Source organism: Dasypus novemcinctus, chromosome Y (genome assembly GCF_030445035.2).
Source record: "Dasypus novemcinctus isolate mDasNov1 chromosome Y, mDasNov1.1.hap2, whole genome shotgun sequence".
In the NCBI taxonomy this organism is placed as follows: Eukaryota; Metazoa; Chordata; class Mammalia; order Cingulata; family Dasypodidae; genus Dasypus; species Dasypus novemcinctus.
In genome coordinates this window covers 2,042,115-2,069,689 of record NC_092216.1, presented here as the reverse complement: position 1 = coordinate 2,069,689, position 27,575 = coordinate 2,042,115, and the positions used below count along the sequence as shown (strand labels likewise).

Here is a 27,575-nt window from a genome sequence, read left to right as displayed (position 1 = left end):
TATCGGACAGATCCAAAAAAGTCTGGAGATTGCTAACTTAGACCAGGGAGATATAGATATATAGATATAGATATGGAGATGATATGGATATAGATACACAGAGATAGATATAGATGTGGATATAGATATAGATACATAGATAGAGATATAAATGCAAGTATAGGTATAGACTATATATACACATAGACATGACTAATTTTTTTATAAAGCAAAGAATAAGAGAAGGTTGATGACTGAAAGGCAGAATGTATAAATCTGAAATAATCCAGTTATAATAATAAAAGCAAGACAAAAGCAGAATGCATGGATTCACCTACACTACGGCTGAGTTTTTAGGGACAAAATAAGTGATATTGTTGTAGCATTTGAGAGAGGTTCAATTATTTGGGTATAGAAAGGCCAGAACTCAGGGATGATTTTGAGAAGGAAAAATGGTTTATTGACAGCCAGCCAGGCTTGGGAGCTTTCTGTTTCAAAACAGAGCCGGAACAAGATTTTCAAGTTCTTTTTATACAGGGTGGGGAGTCAAATGGTGCTTTTATCAAAGAAAACTACTTTCTTTGTTAGTTAAGTCTTTGCCTGAGAACCCTAGGTTTTGAATGAACATATCGCCCACACCTCAGGTGAGCTTGAATTAGCACCTTGCCCACATTCGGTCTGGATGCAACCTTGAATACACATTCAGTCTTACATCCTTTCTGAACATTCAAAGCCCCTATCACTAAACTGGATTTCTAGAGACTAGGCACACTTGGATACAGAATTAGATGATTTTGAATTTATGCACAGGCTATATCATATTTCCCATTCGAGGCCAAGTCCAAGTTCCCTTAAGTTTCGGCATCGCCACCAGCAGAGTTTCCCTGCACTGACTGATATGTATAGAGTTTGCATTGCTAAATGGCCTCCTGGGACTGGAGTTGTTGCCATGGTCACCGAGGGCAGGACTGCAGCCTCTTACCGTCACACACCCACAAGTCAGGACAGACAGCTGAGGTTAAGGTTATCTCCGAAGAGACAAAGAGCCTCCCACCCAGAGCCCATATCAATATACCTATCAAGTATCCCCTAATCTAAACAGATACCCAGGGCTCCACATTTTCCTCTGAAGAGGAAGCTTAAGGCTAAATGGTGTGTGAACTTACCTTTGACATCTGGTTTCATTTTGTCTCCGTAGATCATGGACTTGGGCTGAGGCACTCATTTCCTTTGTCCCGAGTGAAAGCTCCTGACCCAACTCTTTAACTCGTCTTTGGATCGTCTTTGCCCAGCCCAGGTAGGGGCACTCCATAAATAATTACTGCATAAGCAAGTGAATACACGGCCAAGTAATTGTGGAAATTATGAGAGAGCCTAGATCGAATGAATGATGAGCCAAAACAGCGCTGCCACATTCGAATTCTATTTCTACAAAAAGAATGCGATTTCCACGCCCTACTTTCAAATCTCGCTGCTTATGCAAGAAGCAGCTCAGCCAGTTGTCCAGCCCAAAAGCAAGTCTCTGACCTTGGAGCTGGTCTCCGTGCTTTTGAGTTCCAGGTGCATGCGCCACTGTGTGTCCTTGACAAGTCATTCACCTCCTTAGAAGCTTTTAGTTGCTCTGGAAAACGTGAGTAATCATAATCATCTGATGAGAGTAATATTAACCCATCATGGTGAGAATCACTGCAAAAATTCATGGGAGAGTGTGTCGTTAATTGCCACCTGTCATTTAACTTAGAGAGGCAGAGGATGCAAGAGTTCTTGACATTGGTTAAATAGAAGAGGAAGGTGATTTCTGGAATCTTTAGAACATAAGCACTGTGAGTGGGGAGGGGCATACCCTCGGATTTCGGACATGTGAATGTTGGAGATGGGGCCAGTGGGAGAGTGACACGTTGAGGTCTCTCTAGATTTTAGTAATTTTTACAGAGAACAAAAGGTGCTGACGGTTTCTATATTCTGATTCTTTCCAGGAGAAGAATAAACAACTTCCCCCGGGGAACTGAAATCAGTTAAGTAACAACCGCCATCATTAGTCTGGAATAGCAAGTGATTTCCATTGGGAACGCTCTGAAAAAAAAAATTTTTTTTAAGTCATTACATAGCCAGAACAAATCATGTATCTCCCAATAATAATTCAAAAATGAACACAATTTAAAGGCCAGTCCTGCTCAGCCTGATCACTTGGGAAAGTGCACGATTGAAACTGCAAAGTAATTAAATGATCAGGAGTCATTCTTGTATTCTAATGCCTATAAGCCTAATCAGGAGCATTCTGGAAAAATAAACAGAGCACTGATATGGGCTTGTCCTGATTTCTTGATAACTTCTCCAAGGAAAAATGGAATCAGAATGCAATAAGCAAAACCAGGTGAGGATCTCAACTGCGGGATTGGCACGGTTTAATCCCAATTAGTCAAGAATTAAGCCGTGTCAGTCACAAGCTTTTCTTTCTGCTGGCCTCAGAGATTTTTTTTTCCACAAGACCTCCAGGATGTGAAATCGGGGATGTGGAATTGCAGGAAAAAGAAAACCATCTGCCTAACTGATGGGTGATGCTTAAATAGACTCAGGCAACCCTTTCCAGGACATCTTCAATCGCCCCTTCATGGCAAGACCATTGCATTATTCTTTTTTTTTTTTCATGTTGTAGTTTTTTATTGCAGTAACATATACGTAACAGAATTTTCTATTTTAGCTGTTTTTAAATATATAATTTAGTGGTATTAATAACATTTAACATTCTGTGCTAATATCATCACTATCTCTTACCAAAACTTTGATGTAAATGTAGACAAAGGGACAAATCAACTCTTTAGACCTCTCGAGATATCAGTGGTGACTGGACTTCACAAGACGCAGCTTGAAAGTCGTAACTCGGAAAACATAGATTTTAGAAAAGGTTGATTCAGCTCCTAGGATGGAGATAGTCTACAAATGAACTCTAGGAAAAAAAAATATCGTGATAATTACAGGCTTATTGATCTGGCAAACTAAGGTACCCTTCCTGAGGTGGTGATGGAATTGCGATGAGTATGAATTTTAGATCGGAAAGATGTCTTGAGAAGCACTGAGTGGAAAAACCCTCCAGGGTGGAGGTGGCTGACGTTTTCACCGCTCCAGTTTTCTGAACTCTGGGTGAGGCCTGAAGGACGGCTTAAAGATTGTGAAACACCGTGCACAGGGGATAGGAGTTCTCCTTGACAATATGCTGGTTTCCTCCTGGTGCTACAGTAATTATTTCAGCACATGGGGCTCCAAGGGGCATTAACTGGGTGCTTAAAGGATCTCAAGTCATTACTTGGAAATTCAAGATTTGTGGGAACGTGATCTACTCACTTGTTTCTTCCACTACCCTCTCTTTCCCACAAACGTGTTTCACAGGTGAGGAATTCAGGTTAGGCACTTGAGAAATAGTTATCGAGTAATTGTTTATTCTGACTCACCTGTTTACCTGATTCACCTGACTATTGGGTGTTTAGTCTGACTCACCTGTATATCAGGATAATAATCTTCTCAGTACCCCACACACAAACTGGTGGGGGGCTGGGGGTATATGGGGCCCTCATATTTTTTGAATGTAACATTTAAAAGAAAATAAAGGAGAAAAAAAAAAGTCTTGAAAAGTATGAAAGCTCAAGTCGCTATGGCAGCCAGTGATGCAGATAAGGTTGAAACCACTGCAGAAAATATTTCTTTTTTGTCTGTCGATTACCCATTGACTGTTGAATTTTGCCACCCCTCTTTTTCATTTGCATATGCTCATACTTGTGCATTTTAATATTTTTATAATGTGGAGGTTTATTTGGAAGAAAAACGACTCTTCACCTTTCAGTGTTTATCCTGCAAGTCCTGTGTCTACGCTTGTGTAATATTTCATCTTCACATTTCACTTTATCTTATATCATGGACATTTTCTTATACTCCTACTGTATGTTTCTAATACTGACGACAATTTGAAATTATGTAGTTTTGGCTTCTATTTTGCTCTCCTTCCCCCTCCCCCCCAAGTTGTCTGTTCTCTGTGTTTATTTGCTGCCTGTTCTTCTTTGTCTGCTTCTGTTGTTGTCAGCGGCACGGGAATCTGTGTTTCTTTTTTTTGTTGCGTCATCTTGTTGTGTCAGCTCTCCATGTGTGTGGCACCATTCCTGGGCAGGCTGCACTTTCTCTCGCACTGGGCAGCTCTCCTTACGGGGCACACTCTTTGTGCGTGGGGCTCCCCTGTGCGGGGGACACCCCTGCGTGGCAGGGCACTCCTTGTGCGCATCAGCACTGTGCATGGGCCAGCTGCACAAGGGTCAAGGAGGCCCAGGGTTTGAACCGTGGACCTCCCATGTGGTAGAAGGATGCCCTAACCACTGGGCCAAATCCACTGCCCATGGTTTTGGCTTTTTAAGTGACCCCTCTCTACTCAAAGGCAAAATCTACAGAGAAGAAGCATTTGTGGTCTTGATGCCATCAAGTTCCAATATCTGTCAGAGCTCATCACATCCAGATGCAACTCAATGCGTTTTTCATGAATGAGTAGTCTTAAAGAAGATAATATTTAGCCTTTAAACTTTGGTCTTAAAGAAAGTCGTATCTTATTATAACCTAGCATCCTATAATGGAGTGACTCAAACGGCCTGTTTCTGTGGTCCGGCATTGCCTGTCACAACAGTCCACCCCGACTCATTCTGAAATGCTCACCTACTGTCTTGGATCTCCTCTTCTCTCCAGTCACTCCTGCCTCCTCCTCTATGACAGATTGGGACTATTTGGATCTACCTGGTACCCTGAGAAAGAGCCAAGAGGCTGTTGAAGTTTCCATGGGAACAGAAGACCATTCTCAAGTGAGTGATAACTTCATCCATCCCGGGCAACAGATGGGAAAGGTGGCATGCCGAGATGACCATCCCTTTCAAAGTCTGCTCACTCCGAGGTTGCCCTCAAGCTTTGTAACGGTAAATCCAATTCTGTCTTTGTCACTTTTGTTGTTGAGCCACAAAATAACTGAAGTACGATCGGATTATAACCCATAGTGTAAAATGAGTATCTGCACTGATACTCATTTTATTTATTCGATGAGTCATACAAGAGTGAGGGATGCAAGACAAATCTCCTGTGCAGAAGAATTCTAAGTTATTTATGTAGATGCTCCTTCCTCAAGGAGGTGGAGGGTAAATTCCCACTCTTTAATTTTGGGCTAAGGTAGTGGCCTTCCAAAGAGGATGGCCTGGAAAGGGGAAAAAAGAGTAACTTGGCAGTGGAGTAGCCAGACAGTCCACCTCAGCCAGTGTCCAAGGTCAAGCTCAACAGAAGTAAGTCGGGTGGCTAGTAAGTACGCTTGATGGGATGTGATGAGAAGGATGCTTTGTCTCTCTGGTCTTCTTCCAAAAACCTGGAATCCCAGTCTAACCATCCAAAAAATGGCAGACAAATCCCAGTCTGGGGACATTCTACCAATACCTGGCCAGCACACCTCAAAACTGTCTAGATCATCAGAAACAAGGAAAGCCTGAGAAAACTGTCACAGCTCAGAGGAGCCTAAGGAGACGTGAAAGCTAAATGCAATGTGGTTTCCTAGATGGGAGTAGAAAAGGGATATTAGGTTTAAAAAAAAAAAAGCAAGACATTCATTGCATTTGGTGAATACATCTCTGAGCACCGCTGCACCTCATGGTCAGTGGTTCACATCATAGCCTACACTCTCCCACGTTCCACCCAGTGGGCCATGGCAGGACATACAATGTCCAGCAATTGTCCCTGCAGCTCCACCCAGGACAACTCCAAGTCCTGAAAACGCCCCCACATCTCATCTCTTCCTCCCATTCCCTACCCCCAGCAGCCACCATGGCCACTTACTCCACACCAAGGCCACATTTTCTTCAATTATTTTTGTTATGGGGGGAGGAGTGGGGTGAGGGGGATAGGGCGTATATGGGGACCTCATATTTTTTGAATGCAATATTAAAAAAATAAATAAAGACAAAAAAAAAAAAAGAGGAGAAACCAGAGATAGACAGAGGGAGAAAGAGAAAAAAAGTAAGGAAAATAAATTCTAGACTTTGATTAAGACAAATATTTCAATATTGCATCATTGATTCTGACAAATACCACATTAATACAAGTTGTTAACATAAAGGGGAAACTGGGTATGGGTTATATGGCAAGTCTTTGTACTAGCTTCTCAATTTTTTTGTAAACCTAAAAATATTCTAAAATTTATATGTGTTTGTCATCTCACTGGAAGTGAGGGCAGCTGATGAGAGCCCATCAATTTTCTAGAGACTTATGAGCATCCAGGGGAAGTGCTAAGCTGAAGGGCCCCAATCTCCTCCAATCCTGGTGGTCACATTCCTTCTCCATTTTACGAAGCTTGGGGTGGGTCTGGTACTTGGGTAGACCAACTAACAGATGCCTTTCTCTTTTAGGTGGTTCTTGTTTCTTCCTGGTCATTGGCCAACACTCCCCAAAGGCAGTAGAAGCAGTTGCCTCCAGGGGGCACTCTCTGCCGATGGGTATGTGCCCTGGGGAAGTGGGCGGTGGGCAGAAGTGTGGGTGGGTGGGAGCTTCCTCGGAGTGGATTCGAGGGAAGAAACCATCTGGTGATCATTTCTGGGTTGCTTCCATTGATAGCTCAACAGTAGCTTCTTGTTGGAAATGCGTCTTCCTAGCTCAAGCCTGCCTGACTGGCATGGTTTAAAATGAGCTGACCCCCAGCCCTCTATGTTGTCCCCCAACTCTCTGCTTTGACGTTGAGTTCTGTGGGCCCGTTCTCAAAGCTAGACGGACACAAGCCTCCCTCACCCTCTGGCAAAGGCCATGCTTTTGGGGGGAGTTGCTCATCGTTTTGGGTCTGTTTGGTTGACACCTGTCATCGCAGCTCTCCAAAGATCCGTCTGGAAATCCAGGGGCCATCCGGCAAGGATTTACTGCAGGCTTTCTATGTCCCAGGCATTAATTAATTAGTCTAAATGCTGAAGGCACCATGGTGAATAGATGAGGCATAAATTCCACTTTCATAAAATTTGCCACATTGTGTCAAAGGATATGTCTGTGCTTTTTTATCTTCTTCATATTCTTAATGTAGAAGCAGTCGCCAAAACCTGGGAATAGCAATGCAAAGCAGCAGATTTATGGATGCAAAAAAAAAAAAAAAAAAAATCATGCTCAGAGATTTCCCTTGGGATCCAAATATGGAAGGAGAGCAAAATCAAGGCAGAGTTGAGGCATGGTGTATCAGTCAGCCAAACGGGTGCTGAAGCAAAGTACAGAAATCTGGTAGCTTTTATAAAGGGTATTTATTTGGGGTAGAAGTTTACAATCACAAAGCCATAAAGAGTCCAACTCAAGGTACCATAAGAGGTACTTCCTCACCCAAAGTCATTGGCCATGTGTTGATTCAAGATGGCGGGCGACGTCTGTGAGGGTTCAGCCTTCCTCTTTCTTTTAAGGCTCTGCAGTCCCAGCTTCTTCTAATCTCACCTGTGGGCTGGCACAGAGCTCAGCTCTCTTCCCAGGGCTTGCTTCCTTCCGTGCTCAGCTGCTCTGTTCTCTTCACAAGGTCAGCTGTAGACTATCACTCTCATCTCTCTTCCCTGGCTGCAGGATCTTCTGTGTATCTTCTCCGTGTCTACTTCCGTGTGAGAGTCTGTTTTCTCAGCCCACCAAGGAGGCTGGAACTCAATGCTGAGCCGCACTCTAATGGCATGGTTGAATCAAAGCCGTAATCTTAACATAATTTACTCAGACGTTTCAGCCAAGTTTAAAGGGTATCACCCAAAGAAGCAGACTAGTTAACAAACACCATCTCTCTTTCTTGGAACTCATAAATAATCTCACACTGCCACACATAGGTGGAGAGCAAAATCACCCTGACAGGTTTTATGTCAGAACACATAAATCATTCAAAATCCCACACAAACACACCCCATGCATGGGTGCACTTACCACCTTCTATATAGACTGGTTTGTCATCCTAATCACATAGCAACCACTCCATTCTTTTCATATTATCATCATTAAACCAGGGAAGAAATTCAAGCCCAGAGAGCGTACATAACGTGCCCAAATTTTCCGAGCCAGCACGTAACGGATACCAGGAGAATTCCAATCAAATCCACGTGTCTGTGCTCTGCCTTGCTACTCCTTTTCCCAATAACAATGATGGCATTAGCCAAGAAGCTTGGATATCGAATCAGCAAACTATTGGTAGACTAATGTTGTTAACAGAATATTATTAATAACATCAAAAGAGATAGTCTCAGGTATGGCTTTGTTTTCTCTGTCCATTTTCTACATAAAATGGACGTCAAAGCACAGAGTTCAGGGTCTTTCCCAGTTTTTAATGAACACAAATTAAAACAGATAATTTGAATTTGTGTTTAGGTACAATGTCGTGAATGCTAATTAAACAATGTCTTCCCTGCCCAACTGCTTTGCAATTCAAATAAATTCTTGTAAGTTGCAAAGATGTTAGTCTTTGTTTTACTGAAACAGCAGATCTGTAAGGGGTTATGTCCAACCATATAAACCACTGAGATGGGTTCTCATTACAGCAGATTATGGAAATGACCCAAGGCGCATCCCCGTACTACCGCCCCCCAAGACAAACCCACGTCTGAGCTTTTGATGTGAAATCAAAGGCAGAGGAGTAAATAAATCTACCATTAGGTCTGGTTTGCTGAAAAGGGCATTGTAAAAGACCTTTTCCTTGAGAACATGGCATCCTATTGTAACAAAGAACATTTATCCATGGTTATGATTGTGCTGCCTCTGATAGATACATTGTCTCTAATCCTCATCAAAGTCTAAACAAAATTACTGTTATCATTTTACAAATGAGAAAGCCGGAGGCGCTAGGACTGTTAAGTAGCTTGAAGACAAACATGCAGCTAGTAAACAGCAAAGTGAAGGTGTGGATCTTAGACTGTCAAAGCCAAAGCCCCATCTCTTCCCACCGTTCTGGAACTTTCCATAGCCTCTGCTCTTCCCAGAGAAGAGATGCCAATGGACACGAGGAGAACATACTGTTAAATTGGCCATCAAGGATGGGATGACAGAACTATACATTATTGTCTAGAAATGAATAGAAACGGTGAAAGCACATTTTAGGGTTTGTAATCTACAGCACAATTATATGGGTTTGACAGTGGTTGAAAGGAACATTCTAAGGACATGTATATCACTGGAAGGAAAGCTGAAAAATGAAACATGGGACTGTGTGACATGAGTATGGTTAATAGCGTGTACATAAGAATGGTTTTCTCTGAAACAGAACAATTGTTCGTTAATGTTACAAGAAGTTAATATCAGGGTGATATTTGGGCAAAAATGCAACTAAAGCAAACAATGGGCAGTAGTGTACAGTAATATATTAAAAATCTTCCATTAATATTAAAAGGAAATATGCTGAGTGAAAGAAATGAGACAAAAGTACTACATATTGTTTGACTCCTTCTATACAAAATGTAAATACAAATAAATTACAGAGATGAAGATAGATTAATGTTATGTATGGCAGAGGAAGGCTAGAAAACTACTAAGGGGTCAGGGTTTTTTGATGTTTTTTTTTTTTTTTTTTTAAGTCTTTTTTTTATTTTATTTTATTTTTTAATATTTATTTATTATTATTATTATTTTTTAATTACATTAAAAAAATATATGAGGTCCCATTCAACCCCACCGCCCCCGCCCCCCACTCCCCCCACAGCAACACTCTCTCCCATCATCGTGATACATCCATTGCACCTGGTAAGTTCATCTCTGAACATCACTGCACCCCATAGTCAATGGTCCACATCATAGCCCAGACTCTCTCACGTTCCATCCAGTGGGCCCTGGGGGGATCTACAGTGTCCCGTAATTGTCCGTGAAGCACTATCCAGGACAACTCCACGTCCCGAAAACGCCTCCACATCTCATCTCTTCCTCCCGTTCCCCACACCCAGCAGCCCCCATGGCTACCGTTCCCACACCCATTCCACATTTTCTCTGTGGACATTGGATTGGTTGTGTCCATTGCACACCTATGTCAAGTGAGGGCTTAGATTCCACATGGGTACTGGATGCACTCTTCCCGCTTCTAGTTGTAGACACTCTAGGCTCCATGTTGTGGTGGTTGACCTTCTTCAACTCCATGTTAGCTGAGTGGAGTAAGTCCAATAAGTCAAAGTGTAGGAGTTGAAGTCTGTTGAGGCTCTGGGCCTGGGTGTCATATTATCAGTCCAGAGATTCAAATCCCCTACATATATCTTAAACCCAGCACCAACTACAATTCCAATAAAGTAGCATGCAAGTCTTGTGAAAAGAGATCCCCTCTGAGTCCATTTCCATCACGCAGAAACACCAGCTCCAAAGAAGGGCCATCTGTCATGGCAGTGAACCCCTTCTGCCATGACCATAGAACCCGTGGGTCTCTTTATCCCTCAAAAGAACCAATACCTGGGGTTGTATCTACCTTATCTGTCTCTTAGACTCTGTTCAGTTGTACATAGGGGTATTCCTTCTGACAACCTCCAGACTCTTTTTTAGAGACTCACAGCCTTATAATCTCATTTCTCTTTTCCATTTCCCCCTTACATTAGGTCAAACTGCTTCCCGAAGTCATGTTATTATATGTAGATAGGTATATTCTGCTGTTCCGCATTGAATCTTTAATTCAAGGTCATTTTCTAGTTGCTTCTTCAGCTGGTATGTGGTAGTGATCCCTTGGTGCCAGGGAGGCTCATCCCCGGGTGTCGTGTCCCACGCTGGGGGGAATGCATCACATCTACACGCTGAGTTTGGCTGTAAGAGTGGCCACATTTGAGTAACATGAAGGCTGTCAGGAGGAAACCCCCAGGCACAATGCTACTCTAGGCCTTGTTCTTATTGCAGGTGCATAGGCTCAAAAGTGTAGCCATTAGTATCAAGAGCCCACTGTTGGGCCCTCCTTCCTTCCTGGTTCTTGCCGTTGCACCTGGAGGATTGCCGCTGCTCTCCCAGGGCCCACAACAGTGACCCCCCGGCCAGGAGCCCAGTACCCCCCCAGCTGTTGTTTTTAATTGTTTCCACTATGAGTATATATAGATATTACCATATACCCTGGGCATATGCCCTGTATAACTCCCTGTCAACCATATATATCCTGTCAATAACATCCCATATCAGTATTCCTCCGCTGCCATTGTTGAACCACTCTGTGATCCAAAACTTCCCGTAAAGTGAATACCAACATAATGTCAGCTTCAGAAGAGTCTTAGATCACCAAAATTCATATATACAATATACAGTATTTCCCCAGATCCACCATAAAACCTTTTCCCTTCCACAGCAATAATCTTTTAACTTATTTATATCATATTTCCTGAAACTGATGTACAGATTCCGAAACTATAGTTTTCAAACAAGGTAACATTTGTGCTTACTATGTGGTCCATACTTTAGGTTGTACAGTTTTCTAAATTTTTTAGTTATCCTATGTTTTGTCTTATGGTTTTCATTATTAGTCTGTCATCCCCTATATGTTTTTGGTGTAATATTAGCTGTTTTATATTCATCCTCGTGTACTCTCACATAACTCCTCTTTTGCCCCCTTATTTACCTTTGTTCCATCCATTGCTCGTCCATTTTCCCCTCCCCTTAGGGCCCACAACGCCTGCCAATCTAATGCCCTGGGAGCCGTCCTTTCTCACGAGAGATACAGTTCTCTCTATTCGACGGCATTAGTCTTCCCCAGGATATGGGTCCACCCCACCCAATGGTAGAACCCACCTTGGCAAAATGAGCCTTCAGCTATTCCCTCCGGAGTCCTCCCGCATCAGACCATACCCCCTGAGCGTCCTAACCAGGTAACCCTCCTACTTATACTTTGATACGTTTTACTCAACATTTAGTTCTCAATGAACTTCTGGCACTCTCCCATGTTTGTATGTTGCCCCTCCCTCCCACCTATTTCTTGGACCATATTTCCCCTCTTCCCATCCCCAGCCCCCCTCAAACCCAGAAAACCCCACCCGAAGGTAACCCCTTGCCCCCATTTTGTCCCTTCTTTGTGCTCATACTTACCCCCAGCTCATCACAGATTCCACCCCTACAGACATTAACTCACATCCTTCCTCCACCCCCCGATTTCCAGTAAGCCACTTTTCCAGACTCTAGCTCTCTGAGGCAGTTAACTTATTTCATATCATTGAGGTCATATAGTATTTGTCCTTCAATGCCTGGGTTGCTTCACTCAACATAAGATTCTCAAGGTTCATCCATGTTATCACGTGCGATTGTAGTGTATTGGTTCTTACAGCTGAGTAGTATTCCATTGTGTGTATATACCACATTTTATTGATCCACTCATCTGTTGATGGACTTTTGGATTGATTCCAACTTTTGGCGATGGTGAACAATGCTGCTATGAACATTGGTGTACATATATCGGTTTGTGTCCTTGTTTTCAGATCTGATGGGTATATACCCAGCAGTGGTATTGCTGGGTCATATGGCAAATCTATGGATAATTTTTTGAGAAACTGCCAAACTGTCCTCCAGAATGGTTGGATCCTTCTGCATTCCCACCAGCAATGGATGAGTGTTCCCCTTTCTTCACATCCTCTCCAGCATTTGTATTCTACTGTTTTTTTCATGGCTGCCAATCTTATGGGAGTAAGATGGTATCTCATTGTAGTTTTGATTTGCATTTCCCTGATAGCTAGGGATTTGGAGCATTTTTTCATGTGCTTTTTAGCCATTTGTATTTCTTCTTTGGAGAAGTGTCTGTTTAAATCTTTTTCCCATTTTTTAAATGGGTTGTTTATCTTTTTGTTTTCGAGATCTATGAGTTCTTTATATATGCAAGTTATAAGTCTCTTATCAGATATATGGTTGCCAAATATTTTCTCCCATTGTGTGGGTTCCCTTTTTACTTTCTTGACAAACTCCTTTGAGGTGCAGAAGGCTTTAATTTTGAGGTAGTCCCATTTATCTATTTGTTCTTTTGCTGCTCGTGCTTTTGGTGTGATATTCATGAAGCCATTTCCTATTACAAGGTCCTGTAGATGTTTCCCTACACTGCTTTCCAAGGTCTTTATGGTCTTGGCTCTTATATTTAGGTCTTTGATCCATCTTGAGTTGATCTTTGTATAAGGTGTGAGATGGTAATCCTCTTTCATTCTTCTACATATAGCTATCCAGTTCTCCAGGCACCATTTGTTGAATAGGCCATTCTCTCCCAGTTGAGAGGGTTTGGTGGCTTTATCGAATATTATATGGCTATATACATGAGGTTCTATATCTGAACTTTCAATTCGATTCCATTGGTCTGTGTGTCTCTCCTTATGCCAGTACCATGCTGTTTTCACTACTGTAGCTTTGTAGTATGTTTTGAAGTCAGGAAGTGTGATTCCTCCTATTTCGTTTTTCTTTTTCAATATGTCTTTGGCTATTCGGGGCCTCTTTTTATTCCAAATAAATTTCATAGTTAGTTTTTCTAGTTCCTTAAAGAAGGCTGTGTTGATTTTTATTGGGATTGCATTGAATGTGTAGATCAGTTTTGGTAGGATAGACATCTTAATAATATTCAGTCTTCCTATCCATGAACAGGGAATATTCTTCCATTTATTTAGGTCTTCTTTGATTTCCTTGAACAATCTTGTATAGTTCTCGATGTATAAGTTTTTTACATCTTTAGTTAAATTTATTCCTAAGTATTTGATTTTTTTATTTACTATTGTGAATGGTATTTGTTTCTTGATTTCCTCCTGATCTTGCTCATTATTGGTGTATAGAAATGCTACTGATTTTTGCGCATTGATCTTATAACCTGCGACTTTGCTAAACTCATTTATGAGCTCTAGGAGCTTTGTTGTAGATCTCTCAGGGTTTTCTATATATAGGATCATGTCATCTGCAAATAATGAAATTTTGACTTCTTCCCTTCCAATTTGAATGCCTTTTATATCTGGTTCTTGTCTCAGTGCTCGAGCCAGTACTTCCAAGACAATGTTAAATAGTAGCGGAGACAATGGGCATCCTTGTCTTGTTCCTGATTTTAGAGGGAAGGATTTCAGGATTTCGCCATTGTAAACAATGTTGGCTTTAGGTTTTTCATATATACTCTTTATCATGTTCAAAAAGTTTCCTTGTATTCCGATCTTTTGGAGTGTTTTTATCAGGAAGGGGTGCTGTATTTTGTCAAATGCCTTTTCTGCATCTATAGATATAATCATGTGGTTTTTTTCTCTCAATCTGTTTATATGGTGTATTACATTGATTGATTTTCTTATGTTGAACCATCCTTGCATACCTGGAATAAATCCCACTTGGTCATGGTGTATAATTCGTTTAATGTGTTGTTGAATACGATTAGCAAGTATTTTGTTAAGTATTTTTGCGTCTAGGTTCATTAGAGAAATTGGTCTGTAATTTTCCTTTCTTGTGGTGTCTTTGTTTGGCTTTGGTACTAGGGTAATGTTGGCATCATAGAAGGAATTAGGCAGTGTTCCTTCTGTTTCGATTTTTTGGAATAGTTTCAACAGGATTGGTGTTAGTTCTTTCCGGAATGTTTTGTAGAATTCACCTGTGAAGCCGTCTGGCCCTGGGCTCTTCTTAGTTGGGAGATTTTTAATGACTGATTCTATCTCTTTGCTTGTGATTGGTTTGTTAAGATCATCAATTTCTTCTTTTGTCAGTATGGGCTGCTTATGTATTTCTAGGAATTTGTCCATTTCCTCTAAATTGTCATTTTTGTTGGAATATAGTTTTTCAAAGTATCCTCTTATGATAGTCTTTATTTCTGTGGGGTCAGTGGTGATTTCACCTTTCTCATTTCTTATTTTGTGTATTTGCATCTTTTCTCTTTTTTTCTTTGTTAGTCTCGCTAAAGGCTTGTCAATTTTGTTGATCTTCTCAAAAAACCAGCTCTTGGTCTTGTTTATTTTTTCAAGTGCTTTCTTATTTTCTATTTCATTTAGTTCTGCTCTTATCTTTGTTATTTCCTTCCTTCTTCTTCCTGTTGGGTTACTTTGTTGTCGTTTTTCTAATTCCTTCAAATGTGCAGTTAATTCTTCAATTTCTGCTCTTTCTTCTTTTTTGATATATGAATTTATGGCTATAAATTTCCCTCTCAGTACCGCTTTTGCTGCATCCCATAAATTTTGGTATGTTGTGTTATCATTATCATTTGTTTCAAGGTAGTCATTGATTTCTTTTGAGATTTCCTCTTTGACCCACTGTTTTTCTAAGAGTGTGCTGTTTAATTTCCAAATTGTCGTGTGAAGTCTGGGTCTCTGTCCCTTGCAAATTTCCAGCTTGACTCCACTGTGGTCAGAGATATTGTTTTGTATGATTTCGATCTTTCTGAATTCATTAAGCCTTTCTTTGTGGCCTAGCATATGGTCAATCTTGGAGAATGTTCCATGTGCGCTTGAGAAAAATGTATATCCTGCTGTGTTTGGGTGTAATGATCTATATATGTCTACTAGATCCAGCTCTTCTAATATACTGTTCAAATGTTTTGTTTCTTTAGTGATTCTCTTTTGAGATGTTCTGTCCAGAGTTGATAGTGGTGTATTAAAATCCCCCACTATAATTGTAGATGCATCTATTCTTTCACTTAGTTTTTCCAGCGTTTGCCTCACATATTTAGAGGCGCCCTTGTTAGGAGCATAAATATTTATGATTGTTCGATCTTCTTGACAAATTGTCCCTTTCACTAAAATATAGTATCCTTCTTTGTCTCTCACAATTGTTTCGCATTTAAAGTCTATTTTGTCTGATATTAATATAGCTACTCCTGCCTTTTTTTGGTTGTTGTTTGCTTGTATGATTGTTTTCCAGCCATTCACTTTCAACCTCCATGAGTCTCTGGGTCTAAGATGTGTCTCTTGTAGGCAGCATATAGATGGGTCATATTTCCTTATCCAGTGTCCCAGTCTGAATCTTTTGATAGGTGAGTTTAATCCATTGACATTCAGTGTTATTACGTTTAGAGAGTTATTTATGGTAGCCATATTTTGGTTGGATTTGTGTTTGTTATATTTTGTTTGTATTATTTTATTTTCCCCTTCTATTTTTGTCTTTCTTGTTGCTTTTACACTCTCCTCCATCTCTGACTGTCCTGTTTTTTCCTTTCTTCCTGCAGAATTCCCTTAAGAATTTCTTGAAGGGGAGGTTTCTTGTTGATATACTCTTTCAGTTTCTGTTTATCTGTGAATATTTTGAACTCTCCATCATTTTTGAATGCTAGTTTAGCTGGATAGAGTATTCTTGGTTGGAAATTTTTTTCCTTTAGTACCTTGACTATATCATACCACTGCCTTCTTGCCTCCATCGTTTCAGATGAGAAATCAGCACTTAATCTTATGGAGTTTCCCTTGTATGTGATGGTTTTCTTTTCTCTTGCTGCTTTTAGAATTTTTTCTTTGTCTTGAGCATTGGATAATTTGACAAGTATATGTCTTGGGGTGGGCCTGTTGGGGTTTATGACCAGTGGAGTGCGCTGTGCTTCTTGGATATGTACATCTGTCTCTTTCAGTAGATTTGGGAAGTTTTCATTCATTATTTCCTGCAACACTCCTTCTGACCCCTTTCCCTTCTCTTCTCCTTCTGGAATGCCTATAATACGTATGTTTGAGCGTTTTGCGTTATCATTCAGGTCCCTAAGTCCTATCTGGATTTTTTCTACCTTTTTATTGACCACTTCTACTATCTGTTTGATTTCCAATGCACTGTCTTCCACGTCACTAATTCTCTGCTCTGCCTCTTCTAGTCTGCTGATATTTGCTGCAAGTGTATTTTTTATTTCTTGAATTGTGGTGTTCATTTCCATCATATCTGTTACTTTTTTGCGCATGTCTGCAATTTCCCCTCCGAGTGTTGTCTTCACGCTGTTAACCTCTTTCATTACTTCATCAAATTTGTTGGTGATAAATGTTCTGAGATCTTTCATTGCTTGTGCGAAGTCCTGCCCCCCTTCCTGATTTTCAGTTTGTTGATTGGATTCAGCCATGTTTTCCTGATTACTGGTTTGGTTTGTAGATTTTTGTTGCTGTCTTGTCAACATTTTTTCTTGACGGGTTTAATCAGTTCCTTAGCTTCTTTGTCTAGTCTTGGAGATTAATTAGCTGTTGTTTTTGCGTAAGTGTTATATCTTCTCTTTGTCACTTTGTTCTTCTTATTCCAATTTCTTATTGCTAGTTAAGCTCACTTTAAAGGAAAGTATTAGTGCTGGGGAAAGTCAATTGTGTAAGGAAGGAAAAAGTGTGAAGTAGTATTGGTGATATATGTTTACAAAGCAACAATATGAGTTCTGGGAGGATGGAGGTTAGATCATGTAAATTGTGTAGAGTTATAGTAGTAGGAAAGTACCTATAATGAGGTAGACGACTGAATATGGGAGGAATGTGGTACGTACTAAGAGGCTATTGTTTTCGTGAGAGAGGGAAAGAGAAAAGAAAGGTAATAGTTTCAGGGATGAATACCAGATGGAAAACTAAACAAAGGTATTAGAAATTAAGAGTTAGACACTTTGTGGATCAAAGAAAGGGAGATGGAATATAGGAGAGATAGCAGATGGTGGAGGATATCAAGTTGTAGGGGAAAGGGGATAGTGTAGATAGGCTAAATCTATTCACAGAGAAATGAGGCAGTGGAGGGTGAGGAAACCCAGCAAATGTGAGGTATTTCCTGTAGGACCTATTGTATTGTTAAGGTAAAATAGTATAAGAAGAATATTGGGGACAAGAAAGAGAGGATTGAAAAAAAAAAAAAAAAAAAGAACAACAAGAACAACAAAAAATAAAAAATAAAAAAAACCCAAAGAACAGAAACCCCGCCACCAGGCTCGGCTGGGCTCAGCTGGGCTCCGGTCCCCCGCCTGCCGCCCGCCGCGGCTCGGCTGGGCTCGGCTGGGCTCGGCCGGGCTCGGCTTTCCCGCCCGCCGCCCGGCGCGGCGCAGCGCGGCTTGGCTCTCCCGCTCGCGGCGCGGCGCGGCTCTCCCGCTCGCCGCCCGGCGTGGCGCGGCTGGGCTCGGCCGAGCTCAGCCGGGCTCCGCCCCCCCGCCCACCGCGGCTCAGCCGGGCTCGGCCGGTATCGGCTACCCTGGCCGCCGCCCACCGGGGCTCCGCGCGGTGCTAGCTGCCTCGGCTCCACCTACCCAAGGAGGGAATCCTCCACACGTAGCTGGGATCTCCGTGTATATTTCACAGATGGATCCTCTCTGTTACCTTCCCTCCAAATCGATGTCCAGACACCTCCGGACCAGGAAAAATCCCGAAACAGCCAGTCCCAAAGAGTCTCCGACGCCTCCCAGCCGATTCCCCCCAGGAGCTAGTAACCGGGAAGTTCACTCAGCCGCCATCTTGCCTCCCCCTCCTGAAAAGTCCCAATTTATATCTTATAGACCAGTCCTTTCCGTTACCTTCCCACCAAATCGATGTCCAGACACTTCCTGCCCTGAAAAAATCCTGAAAAAGCCTGGTCCCGGAGAACCTCCAGCGGTGCCCAGCTGCCTCGTCCCAGGAGAGACGGCAAGGCAAGCTCACTCAGCCACCATCTTGCCGGAAGTCCCTTTGATGTTTTGTTCTTTTCTTTTTTTTTTTTTTTTTGGAGAAGTGAAAATACTCTAATGTTGATTGAAGTAATGAATGCACAACTCTGTGATTATACCAAATGCCATTGATGGTACACTTTAGATGAATAGGTTTCAATAAAATTGATTATCAATTTTTTTGAACTATGCATTATTAAAAGTGGGGGCAGGGCAGTATAAAGCGGGATATTTGGAGATTTAAGCTGAATTTTAATTAACACTTCCTTGGAAGCAATACCTACACAGTCTGGCATCTCAGGATGCTCTGGGAATTGGGCTGTTTGCAAGGATTGCTTTGAGGGCTACTGAAGCTTTAAGCAGCATGAAGCAAGCTGAAAAATTAGATCGAATTACCTTAGCATCCTCTGGGCCTCTTTTAAAAGGTGTACCCCCCAGGAATCTCTGAAGGAGCACAGCTGGATCCTGAAAGGTATACAGCAATCCTTTTCTAAGAATTCTATGCCTCGGCTTTTAAACCTCCAGCCTCCCCAAGTCCACGAAATTTTCCTGTATTTTGCTCATTCTCTTTTCTCCGAATAGGCAGGGTAAAAGAAGTCAAGGAAAGAGGTGGGATTGCTTCTCTAGGAAAAGAGTCACAATCAGAAATGCACTGTCCATTTAGGAGAAGGGAAGCATGATCGTCAGTCCGTTTCAGCCCGTTCTCAAAAGAGGTTCCTGAGAACTTGCACAGAGGTTCTTCAAACACTCTACCAACAGCATGATCCCTCACAGTGGTCCAGGTAGGAAGGTTGAATGTTCGTTTAATTGGTCATCAAACAGGATCCTCCACGCAGGTGAACTCATTTCAAATGACTCCACCAGCCTTATATTGTTGAAGCATTTGAGAGAGGTTCAATTATTTGCATACAGAAAGGCCAGGACTCAGGAATGGTTTTGAGAAAGAAAAATGATTTATTGATGGCCCGGCCGGACTCGGGAGCTTTCCGTTTCAAACCCGAGCCCCGAACAAGATTTTTGAGTCCCTTTTTACAGAGAGGAAAGGCCAAATGGTCCTTTTGTTTCAGTTCTCAATAGGCTTGAATTAGCATATATCTCTTCCACATCTTAGGTAAGCTTTTAGCATGGACTTCCCTCATTCTAGTTAAGCTTTTAGCACATTTGGTTTGCATTTCCCCTGAATATTTAAGTTTATAGACTTTGCACTGTTAAACTGTTTCCTGGGACTGGAGTTATTGCCATGGTTACCAAGGTCAGGCTGCAGCCTCTCACCATCCCACACCCACAAGTCAGGACAGACAGCTTAGGTTAAGGTTATCTCTGAAGAGACAAAGAGTCTCCCACCCAGAGCCCACATCAATATGGTGGAACGCCACAAGCATCTTGACTTTCCCATGGTTCCCACCATTGAGCACTGGGTTCTAATGTCCATTACCTGCTGCTCAGGTGTTCAACCAGGTGCCACCAAGCCCTCTCCCAAAAGGTAACATCCATGCACCCCATGGGACTGCAGCTCCCTGGACCTGTTGGCTTTTCCAGCCAGAACTTGGACCTAAATGGTGCCCAGTGGCTTTGTGGCTTACAAAAGTGGTCAGAGCAAATTGAAGGATGGATCTCCCAAATCTCAGACAAGATGTTCAACACCACGGGCAGTTCAGAGCACTGAGAGCTCGCAGCTTGCTAGAGCTCATGTTTCCTGCTCAGTGATGACCCGGTAGGAGGACATGGTCATTTTACCCCCACACATGGTCTCCTGCTGGCCAAGGTGCAGGAGCATTTTAACTACATCTCTCTGTTGTAGAATTTGAGAGAGGTTCAATTATTTGTGTATAGAGAGGCCAGGACTCAGGAATGATTTTGAGAAGGAAAAATGGTTTATTGACGGCCGGCTGGACTCTGGAGCTTTCTATTTCAATCCTGAGCCCTGAACAAGACTTTTAAGTTCCTTTTATACAGAAAGGAAAGGTTAAATGGTCTCTTTGTTTCAGTTCTCAATAGGCTTGAATTAGCATATATCTTCCACATCCTAGGTAAGCTTTTAGCATGGACTTCAGGCATTCTAGATAAGCTTTTAGCATATTTGGTTTGCATTTCCCCTGAATACTTAAAGTTTATAGACCTTGCATTGTTAAACTTTCCTGGGACTGGAGTCCTTGCCATGGTCCCCAAGGGCAGGACTGCAGCCTTTTATCATCCCACACTCACAAGTCACAGATAGTTTAGGTTATCTCTGAAGAGACAAAAAGCCTCCCACCCATAGCCCACATCATCTCCATGGGACCATTTACTCTCCAGGTGTCTGAGCAACAGGTACCACACACCCAAAAAAATTACACTAAGTTACAGGCCCAAGAGTGAACACAACTTTAATTACTTATTTACTTATTGAATAAATGAATGCTATTGATACATACTAATAAAGCATAAATCCATCCAAAGTGGACAGTGATATTCAGTATAACCACGTAGTTGTGCATTCATCACTGTAATCATTTTAGAGCATTTTCTTATTCCAATATGATAACAATAATAATAAACAGATTCAAAAAAGCTCATCACCTCTCAATCTATACAAAACTGCTGTTTCCATCTCTCTAGTTTATTTGTATTTATGTTTTGTCAAGACATTCACTTATGCAAGATCACCCATATTCATATTTTACATGAGGTTTCACTAGGCAATACAGTTCCATTTTACAAATTTTAGCTTTCCTTCTAGCAATATCCGTGACCTTAGACTTGCCCTTTCAACCACTGTCATACCCACATAATAGCTCTGTTAGCCACAAACAGCATGATGTGCTCTCACCGTTTCCATTCATTTCCAAAGATTTACAAACAACCCTTTTACCAATTCTGCACAGATGAACCCTCAGCCTTTCATTCTCTAGCCTCATTCTATTTTCTCATGACCTATATTCCAATGACTAACTCCTTGAGTTTACACAGTATATTTAGTTCATAATAGCACAATCATACAGTATATTTGTCCTTTTGGGGAGCAAGACTTTAACCATAAAACACACACCACACTGGCCAATGCCAAATGCAAGTTTTCAGTAAAGCTTGGGAAGGCAAAACTGTGGGCATCTTTTCCACCCCAGGAGGTTTCTTAGCAAGCAACTGGAGGCACTTGAAAAAGGTAAAAAAAAAAAAAATAAATCAGTCCACATGTTTGTTTAATCCTGTGGCCTTCCAGGTTAGGTAGTACAAAAATCTGCATGTGACATTTGGTTGGATATTTGAGGGATTTTGAGTATGGGTAGGACAGTGTAGGACATTAGAGAATTCCTAAGTTTCTCTGGGGTCATTGTATTATGACAGAGAGTCATTGAGAATGTATCTAGGGACAAAATGTCAAGATGTCCAGCTGCTTTCCAATGGCATGGATAGAAAGAGAGAGAGCATAAAAGGAGAGAGACAAGCAAACAAAGAAAACTAAGAGTTGTCGAATTGAAGTAAGTGTCTATGCCCATTCTTTTAACATTTCTCTATGTTGATATGGGAGGAGTGGGGTGAGGGGGGTAGGGGGTATATGGGGACCTCATGTTTTTTTAATGTAACATTAAAAAAAGAAAGACAAAAAATAAAAATAAAACAATGCATGCAAAAAAAAAGTGTTCATAATGTAAGTTTGAAATACATCCTCTGAGCCAACCTGGGCTTAGATGCAAATGAAGTATTTTTCCAGTTGCTACTATTTGTCATTTTCTGTTGGCTTAGCAACCTGGAAAATTAACTACATTTAAGCCCCGTGAAATGCTTACTTTACACAGCAGCCGTCATTTCTTACACGCGGCAGAATGCCATCCACGGAGCAGCGCCGTCCCTTTTTCTTTCCCCATGTGCAAATGGGTGCCTCACTGGCTGAAAAATCACAAGTCCTGTTTCACCCCGTGGAGTGGATATTTGCCAGCAGTGGTCAGTATTTCCAAGAGCCATCAGTGCAGGGAAGTATCACCAACGATGAGTTCAGACTTCCACGCTTGCAAGAAACGTTCTACTTTAGGCGACAAAAAGGTAAAAGTCTCACGACATGTCCACGCATATACTTGCTCACGTGTCTCAGCCCAACACAAAACCGCCTTCTGCATGGATGCATAGACCCAAACTCAGCAATTAAGACCGACTCTCTGCATTTGGCATCTTAAAAGAGCCGTACTCACCTCTTGACATGCCTCAGATAAAGAAGCCACTGTGCCTGCCTTGCTGAGTGTTTCCGTGCTGGGATTTGCTTTGTCGAAGGACCAATGCCTCGTAAACACAAGAATGCATTTCCCCCTTCTTGTTTTAATAGACCACACGCATGTTCCCAGAAAGAGGGAAGCAGCAGTTTGCCCCTGGACAATTTGGCCTGCCCCAAGTGTTCTCTTCCGTGTGAATAAGGGAAATTGGCTGGTTTACCATCTTTACAAAACCTTATATTGTTAGTGGTCTCCCAGGAGAGCAGACACAGGCAACCGATTCCATAATTCCAACCCATTTTTGACTGCACTTCCCAAGAGCAGCAATGGTAGAGGGTTAAACTAGAATGAAATGCTGGGAGCATTTGAGCAAAGGCTCAAAGAATAAGTCATGACATCCTCCAACTTTGTTCTTCTTTTTCAACATTGTTTGGTCATTGATTTGGTTATTCTACATCCTTTGTGAGTTCTATGCAAATTTTAGAATCAGTTTGTAAATCACTACAAAAGAGCTTGCTGGGGTTTTGCCTGGGACCCTTTGAATCTATATATTAGTTTGGAGAGAAATAACATCTTAACGATATTGAGATAAATATTTTCCTAGTTATCTACATTGATTTCTTTCAATAAATTTTTTTTGGCTTGGGAAAAAAAACCATGATGGAATATTATCCAGCAGTAAGAAAAAATTAAATCTTGAAGCATGTAACATGGATGAACCTGAAGGACATAATGCTGAGTGAAGCAAGCAAGACACAAAATGACAGATGCTTTCTGATTGTGCTGTTACGAACTAAATATATTGTATGAACTATAAATATATTTTGTGAAATGCATATGGGTAAATTTTCATATGTGAGACCATTTTTCTGTGGAGCTGTACATATGTAAGTTAATAATGCAAAATGTTGATATAGAAAAAACGAACTAAGTGAAGGAGACTAGACAGAGTGCTGCATACTGTATGATTCCATTTATATAAAATGTAAATATAAATCAATTTATAAAAATGAAATTCAGTTAGTGGTTGTGTAGGGCTGGGGAAGTAATTCTAAGGGCTTTGGAGTCTTTCTTTTTGGAATAACGAAATTGTTTTAAAATTTGTGATGATGGCTGTACAACAAAAAGGACTTGATTTTTCACTTTGATTAAAAAATTGGACAGATTTTCAAAAAAAAGAAAAGACACTGGGTGTAGCTCTGTGATTGAGTGCCGGCTTCCAACATATAATGTCCCAGGTCCAATCCCCAGTCCTAGTATTTCCAAAAAGAAAGAAAAGAAAGGCACATCTATGGAAGAGAACTTTAAAAATATCTCCAATTAATTCAGAATTCTTATTTTAAAAAGATTTGATAATCGGAGAGTTTCAGCATACACAATCATACGCAGGTGGAGAAGGCTGCCTCCACTCTCGTTAACAGATTTCTTAGTAGATCCCTGGTTGGATAAGCTCTCTACACTCAGCCACCTGCAGGTGGATTTGGCCAAAATTTCCATAGCAACACCTGTGGAATTCCATTTCTGAAAGTCTCATTTAAATTTCACGGCTCCAACCCAGCTGCTCTGTGCTACCCAGCCTCTTCCTCATTTTCATATTTGTTTTTCTATTTACCAATTCAAAACCCGACGAGGCCAGCCTCGACCTGGTTTTCAAGGCTCGTGTTCGGCAGTCTGCCTGGGATTTATTCATTCCTACGGAATTTAGTGCGAGGTGCTCTTGAACCAGCCCTGGCAATTCCAATTCCCTCAGGCAGGTTCTCAGCAAGCTCTACATGCTCAATTCTCTTTCTCGACATTCCGCTACAGCTGTTGACTCTAATTTATATTCCTCAGTGCAGATCCTCTCGATCCCAACGATGCAGAACCCTCCATGAATGCATATTAAATTGTTCCTTGGAAATAACTACTGCCAGAATTGCAAGGCCAAAAACTCTTTGGGACGATTCTTAAAATCTGATTTTCAAAGGGTCGAAAAGACTTTAGGGAAACGGACTTTGGCCCAGTGGTTAGGGCGTCCGTCTACCATATGGGAGGTCCGCGGTTCAAACCCCAGGCCTCCTTGACCCGTGTGGAGCTGGCCATGCGCAGTGCTGATGCGCGCAAGGAGTGCTGTGCCACGCAAGGGTGTCCCCCCCACGCGCAAGGAGTGCGCCCGTGAGGAGAGCCGCCCAGCGTGAAAAGAAAGAGCAGCCTGCCCAGGAATGGCGCCGCCCACACTTCCCGTGCCACTGACGACAACAGAAGCGGTCAAAGAAACAAGACGAAGCGAATAGACACCAAGAACAGACAACCAGGGGAGGGGGGGAAATTAAATAAATAAATAAATCTTAAAAAAAAAAAAAAAAAGAAAAGACTTTAAACGCTCGGTCAGGGGAAATAACCCCAGAAGAAACATACTTGCAGGCACTTCTGCTCCACTCATGAGATCTCAGTGTGAAATATAAGGTGGGTGTCCAGGAGAGCAGAAGGTAGGAAGGAAGAAAGCAAGTCTACGAGCCTTTTCCCATCCCAGATCTCTATGACAAGAAGTTTCATTTGTTATAATAGTGTGAATGCCAGAGAGTCAAAGTGTTTTTCCTGGGGTTTTATAGTTTCAATTTGAGGTCTGGGGAGGTATTTTCCATTTCATTGCTTTGGCAGCAAAGAGACCTTTTCTTCTTAATTCTGCCTTCTTCATCAGCAAACCTCTCCTTGGGTGTAAGAAAGCCTCTGGGAAATTTCTCAACTCTCTCCCTGAAATGGAGGACCTGGGATGGAAGTTATGGGGGATACCACCCCCTCCCCAAGGCAGAGCTGAAAAGACATGAGTTTCTGCTTTGTGGTTGGAGATTCCGACAGCATCTGGGGGTCCACTGTGACCATCGCACTGTTTTCTTTCTTTCTTTCCCAGCTGCTATGAACTGTGATAAGGGAAGTTGTTGATGTGGGAGGAGTGGGCGTGGGGTATACGGAAACCCCTTATATTTTTTAATGTAACATTTTTTGGTGATTTATGTATCCTTAAAAAAAAGCAATTTAATAAAATCCATATATATATAAAATAAAAATGAAAGATTTGTTTGAAAAAAATAGATTAAGAATGCAAAGAACAGTGAATGGCACCTAATAGAAACTGAATAAATATTAATTTTTACCCCCCCCCAAAAAAACTGTGTCTAACTCATATCCAAGGCATTACTTATTCTTTTGCTTCACTGAAACCAGAAATTGGCATTATTTCTTCAACTTGACTTAACCCAAGGAAGGAAAAGAGAAATGAAGGAGGGACGAGAACAACTAATAAAAAGAGAGAAGACAAAATGTATTTGGGAAACACACGGCGTTCTTCCTCTGCATTGGAGGTGGTGGGGCTTGGAGTGGTCGGGGAGGTAGAGGAGAGAAAGGGTAGAGCTTACCTTGAGCTCCTACCTGCAAGCAGCACCGTGTACTGGCATTCACAAAACAAATTTATTATAACACAATTTTGGGGAATTAGAAGCTTAAAATGCATCTTTCCCTGCACTAAAATCAAAATATAGAACTACTGTGACTCTAGCAATGGAAGAAATTGTACCACGGATGTGGAGAAAGTGGGCACAGGAGTTGCTGAGGGCAGGGAGAGGGAAGAAGAGATGAGACGTGGGGGCATTTTCAGGACTTGGAGTTGTCCTGAATGATACTGCAGGGACAGATGCTGGACATTCTATATCCTGCCATAACGCACTGAACAGATGGGGAGAGAGTGAACTACAACATAAACTCTAATCCACACTCCAAATGTGTTCACCAAGTGCAATGAATGCGCCACAGTGATGAAGGAGGTTGTTGACGTGGGAGGAGTGGGGTGAGGGGGGTGGAGGGTATATGAGGACCGCATAATTTTTAATGTAACATCTTTTGAGATTTATGTATCTTTAAAAAAAAAAAAGACAATTAAATTTTTTTTAAAAAAAGGTGTCTGCAGGGGCTTGCCCACACCCAAGGCAAGAACCATTTTTTGCCCTGCAGTTTCTAGAGGTCACCTGCCTTCCTTGGGCTCCTGTCCCTTCCCTCCAACTTGCAAGCAAGTAACGGCTGGTCAAGTCCTTCCCTCAGCACATGCCCCCGATTCTCTCTTTTTGCCCATTGAAGGAATCTTGTGAATTCATCAGACCTTCCGCCCCAGGTAGCCTCCATCACAAGGTCAGCTGATTAGCAAGCTGGATCTCCTCTGCAGGCTGCCATCCCCGCTGCAGGCTGTCGTCCCCTCTGCAGGCTGCCATATTCATAGATTCGGGAGCTTCATGCACGGTCACCTGTGCTGACCGTTATCCTACTTGCCACCCATGGCCAGGAGGGGTCACAGATGGGATGTGGAACCACACCCTTTGCTATGAGCCAGGTCTCGATCAGGGCCAAAGTTTTATAAAAGCTCCTCCACTTTTCCCCATTCCTCTTGTGAAGTCTTAACCGGACAGTTTCCTAACTCAAACTGGAGTCGGCGCTGCTCCCCCAAGATGGAAAACACAGTTCCTCTGCCAGAACGTGGCTTACAGCACAAAGTCACTCCACTAAAAATAAATGATGTGTGCGGGGGAAGTAGCTGCTTCTCGCCAGGATATTTTGTCACGCTCGCCGTAGCCTAGACACTAGCCTGAGGCTACGCGACTCCAGAAGCAGTTTCTGACTTTGGTTTAGAGGGGTGACGTCAGCAGGGACTCTCCCCACACACGAGGAAGAAATTTTCCAAGAAAGCGAGCATACCCTGTTTTTCTCCATCCCCCACCTCCCCAGAACTCTGTGACAGAGATGCTTTCATTGATTTTTAATGCCGATTTCCAAGTTGACGGAGCAAAAAGTTCACCAGAGGTTCCACTCAGCTCAGAGGGACAGTGTCTTCTGGGCTTATCACCCAAGGTGTCTAGAGTTTACTTTTTCTTTTTTTTTTT

At 42.0% G+C, this 27,575-nt stretch overlaps 1 long non-coding RNA gene across 1 annotated transcript; it reads left to right on the top strand.

The window, feature by feature from the left end:
• Positions 1 to 1,177: 1,177 nt before the first annotated feature.
• On the top strand, positions 1,178 to 18,623 carry LOC131277292 (uncharacterized). The gene is made up of 5 exons (XR_009184477.2): positions 1,178 to 1,609; positions 1,956 to 1,993; positions 4,702 to 4,925; positions 6,396 to 6,482; positions 18,338 to 18,623. It is a non-coding gene; the product is annotated as an uncharacterized lncRNA (long non-coding RNA).
• Positions 18,624 to 27,575: the final 8,952 nt, after the last annotated feature.